Source organism: Garra rufa, chromosome 15 (assembly GCF_049309525.1).
Source record: "Garra rufa chromosome 15, GarRuf1.0, whole genome shotgun sequence".
In the NCBI taxonomy this organism is placed as follows: domain Eukaryota; kingdom Metazoa; phylum Chordata; class Actinopteri; order Cypriniformes; family Cyprinidae; genus Garra; species Garra rufa.
In genome coordinates, this window is record NC_133375.1 from 43,850,248 (window position 1) to 43,856,405 (window position 6,158).

The window sequence follows — 6,158 nt, forward strand, 5'->3', positions numbered from 1 at the left end:
ACCAAAGACACACAATTTACATGACCTGACCGTCCGGAAAGCTCTGTGTATTAAAATCGAGCCCGAATTAACCATTTACAGAAGGTTTTCCCTTCACAGTGACAATGAAAGTCTGCAGTCATTCATATAAACAGTTTTAGAGACCTGAAAGATGTCAGATGACTGAAGAAACCCAAAATATACTTTACATACGGCCTATATATATTTTAAATCTATGCTAAATGTATGTTGCAAACAGTGAAGCTCAATAAAATATATGTAGTTTGAACCCTCATACACACACAAAATAAATAAATAATAATAAAAAAATAATAATAATTATAAAAAGTCCTGAATTATTTTAGTATATTTTTTGTGAATATTTTTAATTTGAATATATTTATATATTATTTGCTTCCTTTATGTTAATTGTAGTTAAAATATGTTTAAGTTTTTTATTTATTTATTTTTTTTATTTAACATTTATTTTATTTCAAGTGATTTTTTAAAATTGGTTTTAGTTGTAGTTAACGATAATATTCCTGATGTAATAAATGAAGGGATGTGCATTTTTTTTGTGAATTTTATCAGAATTTTTTTTTATATTTTCTGTTTTCATGTTAATTTTAGTTAAAGTTTTAGGAATTTTGTTGCCTTTTTTATTAATTTTTAGTACTTTCTATTGGTTTTAAATATGTCTTTACAGTTTTTATTATTTTAGTACATGAAAATGAGGAATGTTGCCTTTGAACTAGCTGAAATTAAGTTTTTTATTTATATTTATTGTAGTTTAACATTTATTTTATTTCAAGTGATTTTTTTAAATTGGTTTTAGTTGTAGTTAACGATAATATCCCTGATGTAATAAATGAAGGGATGTGAATTTTTTTTGTGAATTTTATCAGAATTTTTTTTATATATTTTCTGTTTTCATGTTAATTTTAGTTAAAGTTTTAGGAATTTTGTTGCCTTTTTTTAATTAATTTTTAGTACTTTCTATTGGTTTTAATACAGCTTTTATTATTTTAGTACATGAAAATGAGGAATGTTGCCTTTGAACTAGCTGAAATTAAGTTTTTTATTTATATTTAATTTAGTTTAACATTTATTTTATTTCAAGTGATTTTTTTATTGGTTTTAGTTTTAGTTTTATTATTTAGCCAAAAATATATTGCTAGAAAATATATTTAGGTAAATGTATTTTCAAAATGTATTTGAAAATATATCTTTTTTGCTGCATTTAGGAAATGTGCTTTTGTGTTTAACAGTGCAAAGCAAATGAAAGGCCACTTGAGTTTGTTATCAAGTGTTTTTGAAGTGTAAATGTGGCAGGAACGGATGTGATTCGGCACACGGGTCATTAACCGTTGGCTCTGGTGACACAGAAGTGGAAGTGAACGGACGGTGGTTTTTTATTTTTCACCGTGGTACAGTTTTCTCAGCATAGCACTGTGTTTACAGAAGCCCCTTTGTCCTGATTCATCCAGGACTTTCACTTCAGCAGAGACGTTTCACAGTACCTGATTCTGTGTGTTTTCATAGGCTTCAAACGAAACATTGAGGTGATTGGAAGACAGGAAGAGGATCTGAGAACTTCCTCTTTGCTCTCAGAGTTTCATCAGGACAAATACCCAGAAGGTGTGGTGCCAAAAAAAGAGAGAGTTCTGAGAGTTCAATATTCCTGCACAAAGATTTGAAATAGACTTTTTTTCATTACAAGTGCAGCAAACGTTACACTACCAGTCAAATGTTTGGAATAATTGTGTTTTTTTAACCTTTTTTAAATCTTTTCTGCTCATTTATTTGATCAAAAATACAGTAAAAATGTGAAATATTATTGGTATTTGAAATAACTGTTTTCTAAGTGAATATTTTATGAAATGTAACTTATTCTTGTGCTCAAAGCTGCATTTATCAGTAAGTCAAAAGTTTTTGAACAGTAAGATTTTTAATGTTTTTAAAGAAGCCTCTTCTGCGCACCAAGCCTGCATTTATTTGATCCAAAATACAGCAAAAAAATTAATATTTTGATCAAACTGTATATTCAACTGTATATTTATTTGATCAAAAATACTGTAAAAAACATGAAATATTATTACAATTTAAAATAGCTGTTTTCTAAGTGAATATTTTATGAAACGTAATTTATTCATGTGCTCAAAGCTACATTTTTTAAGGCAAAGACTTTGTTTTTTTAAAGCCTGCATTTATTTGATCCAAAGTAAAGCAAAAAGCTGTAAATATTTAAAAATGTTTTTACCATTTAAAATAACTGTTTTCTATTTGAATGTATTTAAAAATGTCATTTATTCCGGTGATCAACACTGCATTTTTCAGTAAGTCAAAAGTTTTTGAACAGTAAGATTTTTACAGTTTGTTTTTTTTTACAAAATGCTGCATTTATTTGATCCAAAATGCAAAAACGGTAATATTTTGAAATATTTTTACTATTTAGAATAACTGTTTTCTATTTGAATCTTTTTAAAAATGTAATTTATTCCTGTGATCAAGGAATTTTCAGCATCATTGATAGAAAATCCAAAGATTTAAATTATGTTTTTTTAATCTCTTCTGCTCACCAAGGCTGCATTTATTTGATCAAAAATACAGTACAAATGTGAAATATTATTACAATTTGAAATAGCTGTTTGCTATGTGAATATTTTATGAAATGTAAATTATTCCTGTATTCAAAGACTGAATTTATTTGATCCAAAATACAGCAAAAAAAAACCCCGTTAATATTTATTTTATATTTTTAACAATTTTTTTCTATTAAAAAAATGTTTTCTATTTGATTCATTTTAAAAATGTAATTCATTTCCGTGATCAAAGATGATTTTTTATCACCGTTGATAGAAAAAAAAAAAGAAAAAAAAAAAATATATATATATATATATATATATATATATATATATATATATTATGTTTTGTGCTCAGCAAGGCTGCATATATTTAATCAGAAATACAGTAAAAATTTGAAATATTATTAAAATTTAAAATAGCTGTTTTAAATGTGAATCTTTTATGAAATGTAATTTATTTCTGTGCTCAAAGCTGTATTTTCAGCATCATTACTCCAGTCTTAATTGTCACATGATCCTTCAGAAATCATTCTAAATCTTAATATATTTCACTATATTACTGTTTTTACTATTTTTTAATCAAATGAATGTATCAGACATCATTCAACAACAATAAAAAAGCCATAATTATTCCAAACCGGTAGTGTATGTGTGCAGGTTGAATTGGTGGATGCTGCCCAAGTCCCTTTCTCTCGGTTTCCATTTGTGAACTGGAATTGTGCAACCGCATTTTTTTGTTCTAAAAATCAGATTAGTTTTTTGTTCTTTTTCTGCAACCAAACTGGGAAACAATAGGCATGGACAATGAGAAGTGCGTTATCTTGTGCAAAGGGCTCGGACTCCCACAGCGAGGAGAGACGCGCGTTTGATCAGTGCTGCGGCTCATTCTCCAATACTTCCTTTTCTTTGCTGAGGAAGTGTGTTACGCTTTTTAAGGAAGAAAACCTGTCCAAAAGGTTGTAGAGTAAAAATAGACTACATTTAAGTTTACTTAAGAATACATTTTCTTTGCAGGTTGATATACAATGCAAAAAAAGGTTCATCTTACCTGGTATTTTTGTCTTGTTTCCAGCCAAATCTTAAATCAAGAAGGATTTTCTAGACGAGTAAAATTATTTTCTTTTTTCCGAAAAAACAAGCCAAAATTAAGTGATTTTTTTCTTAGAACAAGCAAAATAATCAAACAGAAAACAAGATTATTTTTCTTACCCCATTGGCAGATTATTTTGCTCGTTTCAAGCAAAAACACCCTTAATTTTGACTTGTTTTTTCTGAAAACAAGACATTAATTTTTACTCGTCTAGAAAATCCTTCTTGATTTAAGAATTTTTAGATATTTTGGCTGGAAACAAGACAAAAAATGTAAGTAAAAAAAGCATTTTTTGCAGTGCATTTAGATAAGCAAATGATGTAAGATATTGAGTCTTGTTTTAAGCAAAATGGGCTTATTTTTTAATTTTAATTTTTTCTTCTGGAAACATTTAAATTTATCTGTTAAATATTCTTAAAACAAGAGTATTTTACTTACTGGCAGATAATTATTTGAAGAATGCACTTAATTTACACTACATTTAAGTTTACTTAAGAATACATTTTTTTTTGCAGGTTGATATACAATTCAAAAAAAGGTTCATCTTACCTGGTATTTTTGTCTTGTTTCCAGTCAAAATATCTAAAAATTCTTAAATCAAGAAGGATTTTCTAGACGAGTAAAATTATTTTATTTTTTACGGAAAAAAACAAGCCAAAATGAAGTGATTTTTTTCTTAGAACAAGCAAAATAATCTGCCAATGGGGTAAGAAAAAAAATCTCATTTCAAACAGAAAACAAGATTATTTTTCTTACCCCATTGGCAGATTATTTTGCTCGTTTCAAGCAAAAACACCCTTTTTCTGAAAAAAAAAAAAAATCTTCAAACGAGTATTTTGCTTACTGGCAGATAATTATTTGAAGAATGGACTTAATTTACACTGCCACTCAAAAGTTGGGATCAGTAAAATTTGTAATGGTTTTAAGTTTCTTATGCTCATCAAGGCTGCGTTTATTTGATCAAAAATACAGGGAAAAAAAACTGTAATATTGTAAAATATTATTTCAATTTGATGAATTTATTTGTATATATATTTTATCCTGTGATACTTTTTTTAGGATTCTTTGATCAGTAAAATGTTAAAAAAGAACAGCATTTATTTAAAATATAAATACTTTGGGGTCAGTCATTTCTTTTTTTTTAACGAAATTAATACTTTCGGATGTGTTAAATTATTAAAAATTATTATTTAAAAAAATATTTTTTTATATAAATTCTGTTCTTTTTAACTTGTTATTCATCAAAGAATCATTAAAAAAGAATCACATGTTCTAAAAAAAATATTTGGCAGCACAACTATTTTTCTACAACATTGAAAACATTGAACATTGATAATTCTAATAATAAATCAGCATATGATGAATGATTTCTGAAGGATTGTGTGACACTTAAGACTGGAGTAATGAAAATTCAGCTTTGCATCCCAGAAATAAATTATATTTTAAAGTACATTAAAATAAAAAAACATTATTTTATTTTACAAAAACATTTTGTGATATTACCGTTTACAGTTCGGGACTTTAGAGGGACTGAATCATTTGATTCAGTTCAGGACTTAATAGGGAGTTTGTGAATCATTTGATTCAGTTCAGTACTTTAGAGGGAGTTCACAAATCATTTGATTCAGTTCGGGACTTTATAGGGAGTTTGTGAATCATTTGATTCAGTTCAGTACTTTAGAGGGAGTTCACAAATCATTTGATTCAGTTCAGTACTTTAGAGGGAGTTTGTGAATCATTTGATTCAGTTCAGTACTTTAGAGGGAGTTCACAAATCATTTGATTCAGTTCGGGACTTTATAGGGAGTTTGTGAATCATTTGATTCAGTTCAGTACTTTAGAGGGAGTTCACAAACCATTTGATTCAGTTCGGGACTTTATAGGGAGTTTGTGAATCATTTGATTCAGTTCAGTACTTTAGAGGGAGTTCACAAATTATTTGATTCAGTTCAGTACTTTATAGGGAGTTCGCAAATCATTTGATTCAGTTCGGGACTTTATAGGGAGTTTGTGAATCATTTGATTCAGTTTGGGACTTTATAGGGAGTTCGCAAATTATTTGATTCAGTTCAGTACTTTAGAGGGAGTTCACAAATCATTTGATTCAGTTCGGGACTTTAGAGGGAGTTTGTGAATCATTTGATTCAGTTTGGGACTTTATAGGGAGTTCGCAAATCATTTGATTCAGTTCGGGACTTTAGAGGGAGTTCACAAATCATTTGATTCAGTTCGGGACTTTAGAGGGAGTTTGTGAATCATTTGATTCAGTTTGGGACTTTATAGGGAGTTCGCAAATCATTTGATTCAGTTCAGTACTTTAGAGGGAGTTCACAAATCATTTGATTCAGTTCGGGACTTTAGAGGGAGTTTGTGAATCATTTGATTCAGTTTGGGACTTTATAGGGAGTTCGCAAATCATTTGATTCAGTTCAGTACTTTAGAGGGAGTTCGCGAATCATTTGATTCAGTTCGGGACTTTAGAGGGAGTTCGTGAATCATTTGAT